At 43.1% G+C, this 16,395-nt stretch overlaps 1 protein-coding gene across 2 annotated transcripts in view; it reads right to left on the bottom strand.

Annotated features, from left to right (window-relative positions):
* Positions 1 to 15,406, bottom strand: part of XIAP (X-linked inhibitor of apoptosis) — a 51,628-nt gene extending 36,222 nt beyond the window's left edge. The window contains exon 1 of one of the 2 annotated variants that reach the window (XM_056125716.1): positions 15,311 to 15,406. The gene's annotated coding sequence lies outside the window, so the exon portion shown is untranslated. The remainder of the gene's footprint in view (positions 1 to 15,310) is intronic. The other variant, XM_056125717.1, reaches the window with a different exon arrangement.
* Positions 15,407 to 16,395: the final 989 nt, after the last annotated feature.

The following is a 16,395-nucleotide window of genomic DNA, read 5'->3' as shown; positions in this document are numbered from 1 at the left end:
TGTTGGGGACAAGAAAGTCGGGACAAGATGAGGACTAGACGTTGGGGGACGAGAAAGTTGGGATGAGATGCTGATGACTAAACATTGAAAACTTGAGGAGAACTGAGACTTTGGGACTAGAAGAACCAGAAGATGAAGATGACTGGAAGCAGAGGATTATGAGACTATGTTGAGACCACGAAGATATAATGAAGAAGAGGACTTTGAGATCCATGAGGAGACTAGGATGATGGAACTCCGATGACTGGGACTACGACCAAAACCTACGACTGCGCCATAAGGGAGAGAGGACTACACCGGGGAGGAGAGAGAAGTAAACTCACTACCAGCCGGGGGCCCGGTTCCTGTTCCTCAGTTCCTCACTCATTGGTCTACTGCTGCCATGGACCAGCCTGAGGAGGCAACTCTTGGCCACAGCACACTTGAGTCCTGCGCCTGCATGGGCCCATGCATGTGCTTCTTTTTGAAAGTTACAAACTTAAAAGTCAATAACTTGGAAATAGGCATAAGAACAATAATAATACAAGTTTTAAATATTATTAAAATAAACAGAAACAAAGTGGATTATGGAAGTCTAGAGCTGGGGCAGGAGGGGCTTGGGGAGTAACTTCACAAAAAGTTACTGCATTTACTTTTGGAGTGATGAAAATATTCTAAAATTAGACTGTAGCAAACATTACATAACTCTTGAACAAAGCTTTATAGCATAAAATTCAACTATGAATAATTTTGTAAACAATAGTGCTTTAATAAAAAAGTGGGAAAAAACTATGCCATGTGATTATGCACTGTAGCACTGTCCTCCTGTTGTTCATTGATTTGCTCGAGCAGGCCCAGTAAGATCTCCATTGTGAGACTTGTTACTGTGTTTGGCATATCGAATATGTCACAGGTAGCTTGAAGGCTTTGCCGTGCAGGCGAGGTACTCTCGGTAGCTTGCCGGGCTCTCTGAGAGGGGTGGAAGAATCAAACCTGGGTCAGACGGGTTAGCCACATGCAAGGCAAACACTTTACCCGCTGTGCTATCTCTCCAGCCCACCATGTGATTATATCTCAATAAAATATTTAAATGTTAAATATATATGAACTATATATAGTTCAATAATTGTTAGGATATACTGGTAGGTAAGAGGGGATTTTAAGTCTAATAAAAAGATATCTTTTCTAATAAAATTTTGTGCTTTTGACATGGAAAACTGAAAGACTTAATCATCTGGGTTTCTTTGGGGGAGGACACTAAAACCACAGCTGGCACAGTTCAGGGCTATTTCTGACTCTGTACTCAAGAGTGACTGCAAGCAGTGCTTGGGGGACCATATGTGATGCTGAGGATTGATAAGATGCAAGGAAAGCATCTTATCTCCTGTACAATCTCTCAGGCCCTCAATATTTTCTGTCTGAAGTGATAACAGTATTTAACATGTTGCAAAGATCCTGTTAATTTTTCTTTTAATGACGTCGTTTCAACTAAAAAATGCAGACCTTTTATTTTCGGTTTTGTTTTGGGGCCACACCAGGAGATGCTCAGGGACTAGGTCTAGCATAATGCTGAGGAAATGTGGTGTCGGGGATGTAACCAGAGCCTCAGTATGCAAAGCATACACACTATCCCTTTGAGCTGATTCTATTTTGGTACGATGAGGAACTCTGTTCAATGCTCCCAGCAACTTATTTCTCTTTTTCTTTTTTTTGGTGGTGGGGGATGGGTCATACCCAGCATGTTCAGAGTTTACTCCTGGCTCTGTTCTCAGGAATCACTCTTGGCAGGGCTTGGTGGATCATATGTGATTCGGGACGAAACCCAGGTCAGCCACATGCAAAGCAAGTGCCCTTCCCGCTATACTATTTCTCCAGCCCAGTAATTTATTTCCTAATGTTGCTGGTATTTTTTGGTTACAAGTAATTTTTCCTCATTTTCCAGTATGTCTGTGTATGCAACACTTCTAACAGTATTCAGGGGGTTATATGTGGTTACAGGGATTTGAACTTGTGTCATAGCTGCTGCAGCAACATTCAAAGTAAGTGCATCACCCCCTTTCTTAAAATACATTTTTCTGGTGCAAGGGACTCATATACAAACGGTATATACTTTAGCATGGAACTATATCCTTGGCCCATAGAAAAGCTTCTTGAGGGGCCAAGGAGATAGCTCAAAGGGATGGAGTGCATGCTTTGAATGCAGGAGTCCTGGTTCCATCACAGCCACGGTCACCTGAGCTCCACTGGGAATGACCTCCAAGCTCAAAGTATCCCCCTATTTACTATTTTAGGAGTAGTCCCCAAATACTGACAAGTATGGCCCAAAGGCCTAAAACAAATCTGTAATGTCACTAGTTTCAGTTTTCACATAATCTAAGAAAAATAAGTAGCTTCATATGTGCACCAGACTCTAAAGAAAGTGATTTTGACTGTGAAAATTAATAAAACTTTAATTATTTAAGTTGGTTGAAAAACTATCCCTAATGATGGAAAATTAACTCTTTTATTTACATACTCAAATTTTAAGACAAATATGTGAGGACCACAGACAAGTGTGTACACAACTTCCAGTTATTACAACATTATCAACAACCATGAAGGGAAGGAGGAAAACAAAAAAGTTAGATGAGCACTAGAAGATAGAGCAAGGAGCACTACCTTTAGTCTTTTTTTCTATCTAGTTCATAGGTCTCTAAAATTTCTACCTCACCCTTCTGGTTCCTGGAAGAAATTAATCTAATCACTACAAGTTTACCTAACTAACTACAAAAAATAATATTCCTGCAACCAAGAGTTCCGTTACCCATTTACTGCAAAAACAGCACATTTTCCAGTAACAATATTTATGCTGTTTACTACAAAGGGAATTAACTGATTGTTAACGATTGAGTTTATCACCCCAAAAGATAGTTTACAGTTCTAATACTGGTTAAAAAAGTGACCTTACTTGGAAATAAGCTCATTGCAGAAAATGTGAAGATGAGATTATTAGACTGGACCTTCATCTAGTAGGATTGCCATCTTGAAAAAAAAGAAGTTGGCACAAGGACAGAGAAGAAAGGAGGCCATGTGAAGATGAAGGCAATAAATGGAGTAAGGATGTATCTGAGCCAAAGAATACCACAGATGAATAGCAAAACCAGAAGAAAAGGGAAAGTAATGAACAGGTTCTCACTTAGAGACTTCAGAGAGCAAGGATGGCTCTGCCAACATCTTGATTTTGGATTTCTATCCTCTAGAACTGTTGAGAGAATATATTCTTACTGTTTTAAACCACTCAGTTTATGGTATTTTGATAAGACATTCTTTAAAAATTAAAAACCAACAGGATCAGAGAAATAGCCAAGGAGTACATGCTTTTGAAGAGGGAGTTCCTGGTTTTGTCCCCTGATCCCCAGCACCACTGTCCCCCTCTCCTCAAGCTCTACACTGGGAGTGGCTCCCATGCACCACTGGGTGAGACCCAAGAAACAAAAAAATGATAGGATTCACAAGTTTTCATAGCAACATAAGAACTCTTTCACAGGTTTTTCACAGAAAACACCACCATAATTTGTCTTAAGATTTTCTTCAGGGTTGGGAGGGTACTAGAGCAGGTAGGGTGCTTACTTTCAATACTCACAGCCAATCCCCATTCCATTCCCAGCACTATATATGGTCCCCAGGGCCCTGCAATGAGTGACACTGAGTAGAGTCAGGAGTAAACCCTGAGCACAGCTGGATGTGGAGCCCCTCCCCCCAAAATGTTCATGACATGCAGAAATAGAAGATGTTATCAACTGCTATTTCCCTATGGAGAATGCAGCACAGAGATCTCAAATAATGAGATTTCATTCACCCTAGTTCAATGGCGGTCAATCCCTCTTAATTATCTTAAAAGTATTATCCAGTTTGTTCCCTGTCTATAAAAAGGATTTAGATTTATAAAGTCGCAGCTACTTAGAAAATTTATCATAAAAATCCTAAAGTTCAAAGGCCTGAATTTTAAAAATGACATACCCAGAACAAAAAGGGCTCATCACTTTAAAAACTGGTGTTTATTGCCAGAGATAACTCAAAAGGGCTGAGTGCAGGCTTTGTATGCAGGTGACCTGGTTCAATTTCTGGTACAGTATGGTGCCCCAAGCTGCCAGGAGTGACTCTCAAGTACAGAGTATAGGGAGTACCCCACCAAAGATGTTCCAAACCCCCGCCAATTATTTCACTGTTATACTATGATATATTTATATATATAAAATCCTACCTTCTGGCAAGTTCTTCATTTATACTACTGAGATTCTACAAAACACTAAAACAAATAAGTATACTTTCTTTTAATTTTAAGTTAAATAGTCAATAAACATTTTCAATTTTAATGACATTCAGTCATAAGCTGTTATCCTATTAAATATTATAGCCACTCAAATAACTGAATGACATTAATAAGTTTAGCCCACTTATTAATTCTGCTGAACATAAAATGTACTTCTGTAAACACCAGAAACGGCATGCAGAGGATCAACAAAGAGAAACTCAATTATATGTTCTACATTTAATTTAGAAAGTTACAGTAATACATTTTAGCACAGACCTCCAATCTTACTCCACAGGTAAAATTTCCTCGAAATAGACACACAGCAAAATATTCCCTCATGTTTCCTTCGCCAATTATGGGACTTTTTTCCCCCAAAGAATGTCTCACATGAGAATAAACAGATTTTAAAGTCAGTAATTCACACAAAGGATCAGAGAGATAATACTGGGTTAAAGGAACTTATCTGGCATGCAGCCGATACCAGTTAAAATCCTGGTAATGCATGGTCCCCCAAGCACCTCTTGGGAATGATCCCTGAACACAGAGTTGGCAGTAACCTCCAAACACTACCAGGTATGGCCTGATCACCTCTCGGCCCCTGCTGCCAAGGAATTCACTAAAGATCATAAAGGGGCTTAGAATCACTATTATCGCCTCTTCCATTTTACTGAAAAAAAAAATATATATACACACGCAGACATACACATACATGCGCTCACACAACAGAAAAGCAAGCAATCAAGTGAAAATGAATAAATGATCTGAATAGACACTTTTCCAGAGACAACATAGGGATGGCCTACAGACATAAGAACAATTGCTAAGCAGCCTTCCCTGATAAGAGAAACACAAATCAAAATCACAATGAGATATTATCACCTCACTTCAGTTAGAATGGTCTATATCAAAAGATTGAAAACAACTTGTGTTGGAGAGGATATGGAGAAAATGGAACTTTAGTATACTGTTGGTGGGAATGTAAATAGGTGCCTCTATGGAAAATTCTAAGGATTCATATAGTGAATCCTTGAAAACCTGAAATGAAAATACCTTATGATCCAGATCTATTTCTCCTGGGTGTTTATCTGAAATATATACAAACACCAACTTGGGGTCAGAGAAATAGATCAAACGAACTGAGTGTATCTCCTAAGCACCACTGGTTACTGAATCCTAACATTGCCAGGTATGTTCAAAAACAAAACAAACTCTGAAATAAAGTACAGGAGTTAAGTGCTTGCCTGCACATGGCAGACACTAATTCTATCCCCAACACTGCACATGAACCCCAAGCACCATCAGGAACAATCCCTGAGCAGAGTCAGGAGTAAGCCCTGAGCATCACTGGGTGTGGCACCCCGCAAAAAATCCCTACTAATTAAAAAATAAGACAGCCAAAATATGGAATCAACTTAAATGTCACTGAGAGATGAATAAAGAAGTCATAGAATAGTACACTCAATGGAATACTACTCTATAGTTATAAAAATAAAAATGAAATTGTACCATTTAGACAAACTGGATACAACTTGAGGTGATTACGAATTACTAAAGCAAGCAATTGGTGAACCTGTATGTTCTGCATATAGAAGAGGGGTTCAATCCCTGGCACTGCATGGTTCCCTGAACATATTTGCATGTGATCCAAAACCAAACAAGCACAAAACAGTAGAGTCTGACACTGGAAGTTTATGGCTTTTCATCATTTACTATATATATATAGATTATATATAGTGAAATAGGAGAGGGAAGGATGTGCTTCTTGCCTACCCTTTCCATTTTTTGGTTTTGGGTCACAACTGGTGATGCTCAGGAGTGAATCTGAATTGGCCACACGCAAGGCAACACCTTACCTGCTGTACTATCTCTCTGGCCTGACTGCAAGCTATCACTGAGCTCAACATTTAAAAAGAAAAACTTTGCTGAAAACTGTTTTTGAGGGTCAAAGCGATAACTCAAAGAGCTAAAGCCAGGTAGGATTCCCACTGCAGAATGATTCCCTCAGCATCATCAAGAGCTACCCTCCCACCCCCAGCACAAAGTTGGGAGTACCCCTCAAGCACTGCCTGGTATAGCCCAAAAACAAACAAGCAAAAAACCGTTTCTGGGGCTGGAGCACAGCGGGTATGGTGCTTGCCTTGCATGTGGCTGATTCCATCCTCAGCATCCCATATGGTCTCCTGAGCCTTGCCAGAATTGATTTCTGAGCGCAGAGCCAAGAGTAAGCCCTGAGAACTACCGGCTATTACCCAAAATTTAAAACAAAATTTCTGAGTGGTATCTATCACTAGAGCTTTGACTTAAAAAATATTCCCTGGTAAAAATAGTCAATCATAGGTCTGATTAGAAGAAAGGTATTGTCACCTGGACACCAGAAATTTCACTGAAATATTTTTACAGAAGGGCAGCTCAGCACCAGAGAAATAGGTCATCAGGATGAGCACAAGCTTTGTATACAGGAGTTCTGGGTTTGAACCACAGCACATGGTCCCCCAAGCACCACTGGAGTGACTCCAGAGTAATGAAAAGCACTCAATGCTGGATATGTTGCAGAAACCCACCCTTCGTCCCAATAAAGGGGAGCTCAGAATCAAGCAAAATGAAAAGTGTATCACTGTATTTTGTAGTAATCCTATACAGTCAAAACTTGCTCATCTATGCCTGTGAGGAACTGGAGAACAAAAATCACTATTTTTTTTTTTGCTTTTTGGGTCACACCCAGCAATGCTCAGGGGTTACTCCTGGCTTTGCACTCAGGAAATACTCCTGGCGATGCTTGGGGGACCATATGGGATGCCGGAGATCAAACCCAGGTTGGCCACGTGCACGGCAAATGCCCTACCCGCTGTGCTATTGCTCCGGCCCCCACTATTTCATTTTAAAGATAAGTAAACTAAGGCATAAGGAAGTTAAATGATTTGACAAAGTCACAAAACTGATTAATGGGTTTGATCCCACATATTACATGGTATCCTGAGCACCACTAGGAAAATCCCCCAAGCACTAAGTGGGCAGTAGAGACCGAGTACTGCCAGTTGTAGTTACTCCCCTCAAATCAGATGTCTCCGCAAATGATAAGCTGAGGGTTTTGTTTTGTTTTGTTTTTTAAAGGGGGGGGGGGAAATGGGCCACACCCAACAGTGGTCAATAGTTACTCCTGGTTTTGTGCTTAGGGATCGAACACCCCTGGTGGTGCCTGGGGGACCCTATGCAGTGCCAGGCATTGAGGCAGGGTTGGCCACATGCAAGACAAGCACCTTCACTTCTATACCCTGCTAAGGGGTTAGTTGGTGGGCGAAAGAGATAGTACAGGAGTACTATCTCTTACATATAGCTGACTCCCAGTACATTATTACCACGACATATGGTCCCCAAATACCACCAGGAATGATTCTTGAGTACATAGGCAGAATTAAGCCCTAAACATCAGCGGGTGTGGCCGCAAAATCCATAGAAAAAATAAAGATGAAAACCAGAGAGATAGTACAGTAGGTAGGGCACTTGCTTTGCATGGGCCTACATGGGTTTAAACTCTCACATCCCGTAAGTCCTCTGAGCCCGCCAGGAGTGATTTCTGAGTGTAGAGCCAAGAATAATCCTTGAGCATCACCCAGTGTGCCCCCAAAAGCAAAATAAATAAAAAATGAAATAAAAAATGAGGGGCCAGAGAGAGTATAGCAAGTACAGTACTTACCTTGCACGCATTCCATCCCCAGCATGCATACCATGAGCACTGCTAGGCATGGCCCAAAAACCAAGAAAAGAGACCATTTAAAAAATAAAGATGAGCTGGTAAGTGTCATATTTCCCAGAATTAAGTATTTTCCTCTATCATCATATTGAGACTTCAAGCAAGTGTTGACAAAAGTTTTTGGAGGATGGGAGAACACTTGGTAATGCTCAGGGCATAGTGCTTGTGGGCACTTGCTGTAGTGCTCAGAGAACTATTCAATATCAGGAACTGAATTTAATCTTCTAGTATGCAAAGCATGCACACTAGCCCTTTGAGCTGTCTCCCCAGCCCTGAAACAAGTTTTTTTTTTTTTGTCCTTCAGTTTTTGGGTGATACCAGCTGTGCTAAGGGTTTGCTACTACTGGCTCTGAGCTCAGGAATCACTCCCATCAGGAATCAGGAGAACCATGTGGGGTGCCGGGGATCAAGCCCAGGTCAGTTGTGTGGAAGTGCCAACCTGCTGTACTATCTCTTCAGCCCCGGAAATAAGTTCTAATAAAGCCAACATCCTTGTTTACCTCTGAGTAAAAATATTTTATTCTATTTGAAAGCCACTCTGCTGAATATACACAAATATTTGGCAGATTTGTTTTCTGTCTGCTTTGAATTTTTTAAATAACAGAAAGGAGGGGCTGCAGAGATAGCTCAAAAGCTCTTTGAAAAACATTTCTAATCCTATTTGCTACACGTAAGGCCAAAACCTAAGCCTGAGCTCCTATAATCCCAATTCATTCTCTTTATTTTTATCATACTAGCTGACAAAAATTAAAATAAGTAATGTACTTTATCATTTAAAAATATTTTAACCGGTTGGGAGAGGGAGAGAATAAGTGAGACAGAGGAGGGAGAAAGCATGAGAAAGAGAAAGAAAAAAAGAGAATAGAGAGAGAACACCAGGGTACTCCACAAAGAGCACCCTTGTTCTAACAAACCTTACATTAAAAGGGGAATGAATGGGATGAGGTTTTGTGCCTAGGCATAAGGAATTCATTGTGGTACCCCATGGCAAGGTGCTCTGCAGAAAAGGCTTTTGTAATACAGATAATCAAAATACTCTTTTTAATTTTTTGAGCCACACCACACCTGGCTGTGTTCCAGGCTTACTCCTGGCTCGCTTGGGGGACCATATGGGTTGCTGAGGATCTAATCCAGGTCAGAGATTTGCCAAGGCAAGAGCATCTTATGCACTGTACTGTCTCTCTGGCCCTTAAGTATTTTAATTAAATGGAATATATATTTAAAATATAAAGGCACCCAATAGGCTTAGTCACTTGCCTGCTATCCTATGACCTCTAAGGCACAAAAGTCAACTTCTGTTCAATATCAATGATTTCATTACTAGTATTTTCTGTGCTAGCCAACTTGGCTGACCTGAGTTTGATTCTTTCGCCCCTCTCGGAGAGCCCAGCAAGCTACAGAGAGTATCTCGACCGCACGGCAAAGCCTGGCAGGCTCCCCGTGATGTATTTGATATGCCAAACATAGTAACAACATGTCTCACAACGGAGACGTTACTGGACCTGCTTGAGCAAATTGATGAACAACAGAAGGACAGTGCTACAGTATTTTCTGTCTCTTCAAAGCTATGACCTTTTTACAGTGTCAAAGATTAGATTTTATAATACTATTACCAGATAAGACCACAGAGATAAAAGTTTAGGAATTGGATAGCTCATAGTATCTCCAAATCTCAAAAGAACAAGGACATATATTTTGTGATAGTTAATACTTGGAATTCTGTCACACAGTTATAATGCTTGGCATATAGCAGGTGTTCACTAAACATTTATTTTGTAAAAGTTGGGTTATTTCCTTTTGGCGCTAGCTACTGGACTTATTAAGACCATTGAGAAAGTGGAATACCATTATTTCACACTTGCGGTCTCTAAGCATTTATAAAATAAACAAAGAATTTATTAAGCACGCTAATGTTTACAACCAAATATAAGAACTTACATGAAAACATTTCAAACACTATACACAATAACTGATAGAATTATGATCATTTTATCTATTGAAATGAGCAGACTAAACTTTAGTCAATGTTACTCTGTCAGCCTAGTCAGTCATTGAAAGCACTAGAACACAATAAAAGTACAGGTGTAGTACAAAGGTCACTGGACTAGGACCTTTATTCTAGTTCGAGGTCTGCGAATATCAGTTCTATAATCTTGGACTATTCTTTTCTTTCAAGTCTTTTAAAAATAGCTATTTAGCTATTTTTAATTTAGGACACCATGATTTATCAAGTTGCTCAAGATACAGTTTAGGCATAAGGTGCTCCACCCCCAATCCCATCACCAATGTGATCTTCCCTCCACCAATGTCCCAGGTTCCCTCTTAAAATCCTCTTCTTTGAGTTTAACCTATTCCTAAAAAGTAAAGAACTGAATTACTAATCACCTTTCCGGTTTTAATTTTGTAGTGCTGGGGCATCAAACCTAGGTTCTCACAATAAGAGTCACATACTCTACCACTGAGCTGTATTTCCAACTTCTCAACTTAAATTTTTATGACCCTTTTGATTTGTTAAGGCAAGCATATTCAGTGGTGCTCAGAAACCAAGGATTACTGAACTAGGCCTCTGGTATGCAAAGTATGCACTCCAGTCCTTTGATATCTCCCCAGCTATCTATTTAGGAGTCTTGTTTACTTTTTTGTTTTTGGGCCACATCTGGCAGTGCTCAGGGGACCATAGGGTGCTAAGGGTGGCTACATGCAAGGCAACACCCTACCTGCTGTAAATCTCTCTGGCCCCCTCAAACTTGTTCCTTTCTTTTTTGAAATATAACAGATTTTATTTGTAAGTTCCGGGGCGGGGGGAGTGAGAGGGGGAAGAAGAGGAAGTGAGGGAGAGAGGAAGAGAAAACACATTCAAGAGAGAATGTAACGTCCTCAAGAGTGGAGAGGGAGCCCCGGTGCACATTTAAGCATTAGATATGATAGGTTGAAAGTACAATCGCAAAAAAAAAAAGTACAATTGCAAGAGGGGAGATGCGGGCAACACATATACTCAGGTGCTACATGCGCTCAGCAGGAGCACATGGGCTTAGGCAGCACATGCGCTCCTAAGATTTTTTTCTGTGTCAACAGTGACAGCCTGAATACTGCTGAAGAGGGAATAAATTTGTCACTTAAAGTAATGTGACTTTGGAGGCCAGAGAGATAACTAGAAAGTCCTAAAAATTCCTGAGTGGCTGAAGAGATAGCTCTAGGGCTGAGGGCATGCTTTGCCTTCCTAAGGCTCAGGTCTGATCATAGCAACTTAAGGTGACCAAAACACTTGCAAGAGCGACCACCAAGCACTGAGCTGGAAATAGCTCCCCATCCCAACACTACTGGGTATGGCCATCCCCCAAATATAAGATTTCTCTGTGGGAACCAGGAAGATGTTTCAAAGGGCAGAGCATGCTTTACCCACGGGTCCCAGGAGTGATGGCATGATCTTATGTCCCGTGTCCAGAGATGTAGCTCAGTAGTACAGCACTTGTGTCACATGTGTGAGTTCCTGTGTTCAATCTCTGGCACCACACTCACACAATTCTTGTGAAGTCAGGGAGAGACCTTTGCACAAAGGAGCCCTGGGTTAAAATCCCTAGCACCAGGGCCAGAGCAACAGTACAGTGAGTAGGGTACTGGCTTTGCATATGGGTGACTCAGGTTTAATCCCCAGCACCTCATATAGTCAGCCAAGCATGCCCAGGAGTAAGTCCTGAACACGGCTTGTGTGTGGTCCCCAACACAAAATAAACAAAATACCCAGCAGCACCCGAAGGGACTCCTAAGGACTCATTTGGTAGTAGTCCCGCTGCTACACCTTAAGATGTGGTCCCAAAGCAAAGAACAACAACAAAAAAATTCTGCTTCTCCTTGTCTCTGTGTGGCCCACCAAACATTTACTATTTTTATCTTCTTGTAAATTGTCTTCCTCTTTCTGAAATTCCAGGCTTTAACCCACAACATTCTTCTGTCTTTAACTGTAAATGGAATTAAGGATACAGACTTTAAAGGGATAGTCTGCACTAATTCAGAGTTACTTTTCCTGGGACTCTCGCATGTAAACAGGAGGTATACATGTTTTTAAAGTTTCAGTTGTTATTTTTCCTGTTAATCTGTGTTATTACAGGGTGTATCTACTAAGAACTAAGAATGAGAGACAGGGAGATAGCTCAAAAGGTCCTGAAAGTATGCTTATCATGCAGGAGATCTGAGTTTGAGCCCTAGTACATCTTCCCCAGAGCAGCAAAAAGAGAAACTCCACAACGATACTTCTACGAAGGGGAAGGGGGCGGGGGGGGGGGGGGGGGGACTGGTGTGATTAAATACAGGAGGTAAGGCCCTTGCTTTGCATGCAACTATCCTGGTTCAATCTCTAGTACTGTATACAGTCCCCTAGCACTGCCTAGAATGGCTCTTGAGCATACAGCCACCTGGTGTGGCCCAAACACTCCCTTTCTCCCCCCCAAAAAAACCCAATAATGGCAGGGGCCTAGGAAAGTCACTCAAAGGCAGTAAGTACAGCATTTGCCCCACAATGTATGATCCTCGTTTCAATCACCAGCACTGCCAAAAAAATTTAAGAGGGTAGAGGGAAATTATTTTTCTTTCCATGTACATTACACAAAAAATAAAAAAACTTAGCAAATGTTCTACATTACACAAAAAAATAAAAAACTTAGTAAATTTTCTAAAATAAATTACAGGCAACATATTTTTACTTCTTACATTATAAGCAATACAGAAAAAAGAAGAAACATGAAGATTTATTAAGTAATCAAGCTTACTTTGCCAGAGGGGCCGAAATGAACCACAATGGATTTACAACAAATCACAAATACACAAATTCAGATATGTTTATTGAACTTTGAACATTTTAATTCTGTTTTAACCACACCCTGTAGTGTTCAAGGACTATTCCCAGCTTGATGACTGGGGGTTGGGGGACTGTTTGCTCTCAGGGGTACTAGGGGATCACGCAGTGCCAGGATCAAACTTGGGTCTCCAGAATGCAAAGCATGTGCTCCAGCTCCAGACCTCTCTGGGGTCCTGAACTTTGAGTCTTTTATTTAAAAATTAACACCTGCTGGGACTGGAGAGACAGTATGAAGGTTAAGGTGCTTGGCTAGCATGTGGCTGTGAACCACCCACTGGATTGAAGAACCGGCAGGTACAGCCTCTGAAACACTGCTGGATGAGGCTGCTAACACCTTCCCCCAATTAATACTTGCCTGGGACAGGAAATTCCCCAACAGTAAACTACTTGTGGAGTGGGGTCTCATACTACTATCCCATATTAGTACCAAGAAGTCATAAAAGGGCAGGGAATATATCCTAAGAGCATAGCTGGAACTCAAAGTATCCTCCACCTTCGGTGTGCTCCCCCTCAAAGAAGGAGCTCAGGATATCCCCCACCTTCGGTGTTGCTCCCATCTCCCAAAAGAAGTTACCTGAGAATATACTTAATCACTTAACTTCCCGTTAGTCGTCGATTTGCTCGAGCGGGCGCCAGTAACGTCTCCATTTGTCCCTGTCGCGTGCTAGTGTAGCCCAATGGCATCTGTTCTCCCCAGTCTGTTACCGACTGAGAATATACAAGCATATATAAATTTTATACATACACGTGTATGTATAAAATTTGTATGTATAAAATTTTATACATACACGTGTGTATGTATAAAATTTTAGAATCTAAACACTTGCCATGTCTTCAATAATAGGGAATACATCAGGCACTGATTTCATAAGCACGTTTAACTGTTGAAAAGTATTTAAGAGCATTCTCTATCTTGGAGATTAGCCTGGATCTCACTCAACCTGAAATATGTACTGTCAACTTGCTAGCACTTTTGTGGGTTCTCTCTCCTTTTGGGGGTATTCTGGGCCACACCTGGGGGTTCTCAGGACTCACTGGTGGTTGTGCTTGTGGAGCCATATATGGTGTCTAGGATTGAACTTGTCTAGGATATTTTTGGCCACATGCAAGGCAAATGACTTAATCCTTATACTAACTCTCCAGCCATAAATACAACATTTTATATATCTAAAGAAAATTAAAATGCGAGACCCTAAAAATAGTACAGTGGGTAAGGTGCTTGCCTTGCATGCGGTTGTCCCAGGTTTGATTCCTAGCACCCAATATTATCCCTCGAGCCCAACAAGCATGGTCCCTGAGTACACAGGAGTAAGCCCTAAAGAGAGCTGGGTGTAGCCCAACCTTCCCCCCAAACTTTTAAATGCAGTTGTACACTGTTGCATATGTCAGAAATGTGTAGTGAGTCGAACACATTTAATTTCTAGCTTGGAAGCTATGCAGAGGTTATTTGTAGAGAAAGAGTGGGGCAGCAAGACAGCCTAGCTCTCTCCTATGGGGCCTTAGGGCTATACCAGGAGGTATGAAGGTACTACTCCACTCTAGGTCCTTCCTCAGAGTTCTCAGAGGACTAGGCAGTGTCCATTGTCCCGGACTCCACATGCATGTGGGATTGGGGAGGGGGGGTGACCTGAGTTCTAATTTAAGTAGACAAATAGCTTTAGGGAAGCTATGAAATTTCCCGAGCCTTAGTTCCTGCTTTTGTAAACGGACAGGGTGGGACTATGATTCCTTCCAACTCTAAAATGCTACCATTCTAAAATGGCCGTCTGTAACAATATCCTCTTAAAATGGTCATTTAAACAAAAAAAAGTATTATATTAACCTCCAGACTTAAAACAAGTAAGACACAATGACCTTGATTATTGATAGATTGTGATAAAGCTTCCATTGACATTTTGCTCTCAAGTTTCGGCAAGCACCAGGCCCTGTCCACCAAAGGAAGCAATTAAAAGTGTTAAAAGAATGAAACTGAAAGTTAGACTGAATTTTGCTTCAGTCAGAACACGCTGAGGAGGTGAATAAAGCAGAAAAGGTTGGAAAGAATTAGCAGCCAATTTCCTGTTCTAGAAGCTCTTTGGCTCCTTTCGGTTTCACACGCCCTCCCCCGACAGACTCCACCCCGCACCATAAATGCCACAGGAATCAGATGTGGGGAGGGGGAGTGAAGGAGGGGAAAGGCGGTCCCTTTGATCACTTTTCCTTTGAAAAAAAGTTCTTTGACTCTATTTACCTTAGTCATCACGAGATCTGGGGAGGTAGCCAGGCCCGCCTGAGGCCACCCACCCACCCAGCACGCCTCCCCCCCAACACCTCCCGCGGCGCCCCGGAGGACCCACCCCCAACCCCACCCCAGCCCGCAGGAGCGGCCTTCCCGCCCTTCCCGCAGCGCGGCCCGAGGGAGGCAGAGAGAACCCGAACGGGCTGTACCCACCGCGCCAGGAGAACCGGCCTCGATCGCCCGCGGCGCCCGGCGAGGTCCCGAGGGGAGGGTCCAGGCGGGTGGGTGGCCCGAGCCCCGGACTGGAAACGCCGAGCGCGCTGGGCCGTCGGGGCCTCCGCCTAGAAGGAAACGGAAGTGCCTTCACCTCCCGCACACGCACCCTCCGGCCGGCCCGGGAGAGCCCCCGAGCTGGGGGACGCGAGCCGTGGGACGCGAGCCGTGTCCACGTCAGGGCCTCTCTGAGACTTCAGGCGCGGTCGGCCGGCCTCGCTGCCCAGGCCGCGTCACTGGCCACCCGCAGGAATCTCCTTCCCACTGTTCCCACCCGAGGCCGGCCTCCCGCCCAGCGGAGCCCCTCCTTCTTCCCCCTCCGCCATTTTCCACCTTACCCCGCAGGCCGGTTGTCCTTCGATTGGCACCGAGCCCGCCTGGGACACCGCCAAGGTCCCGGGGCTGGAAGGGGGACAGGTAGGCCGACGGGAGCCCCCCCACCCCCACCCCACCCCCCCTCCCCCCGGTCCTGGAAGCCAGAAAGCGTTGGAGCGGGTGCGCATGCGTAAAGGGCACCTCACAGTCCCCGCCCCCAGCGCGGGCGTTTCCTGTTTCGGCGCTGAGGTGCCTTTTCCCAGGACGTTTACTGGCAGTCCAGAGGTCTTGAGGAGAAGGATGAAAGAGGTAGAAGGATGAAAAGCTAGAGAAGGCAGCGGCAACGTTGAGTTCCGACTAGAAGTCACGTGGCGGTGTTGACAGACCTAGTTAAGCTAAGCGCTCTTATTCAGTTCCCCTTACGGGGCAAACAGAGGCCTCGAGAGAGTAACCGCCACAGTAGTGCATGTAGTTCAGATGGATCTTCCGATCGAGGGACTTGAAGAATAGGACCTGTGGGACGGAAGGAAGCAAGGCAGGCAGGCAGGCAGGCAAGCAGGCAGGTTGGCTTTCCGTGAGGCCGATAAATGTAGATGAGAGACGGGAAGCAGAAGGACGCGAACAAAGGAAGTATGAGTACACAAAACGCTGTTCATGCCCGGGTATTTTTTTCCAGCTGGGTTGCAGGAGTGTCAGAGCGACAGATTACG

The sequence above is a fragment of the Sorex fumeus genome, unplaced genomic scaffold (assembly GCF_029834395.1).
Source record: "Sorex fumeus unplaced genomic scaffold, SorFum_2.1 ptg000058l, whole genome shotgun sequence".
Taxonomy (NCBI): domain Eukaryota; kingdom Metazoa; phylum Chordata; class Mammalia; order Eulipotyphla; family Soricidae; genus Sorex; species Sorex fumeus.
Note: the sequence above shows the minus strand (reverse complement) of the source record. Positions and strands in the feature narration are given on the sequence as shown.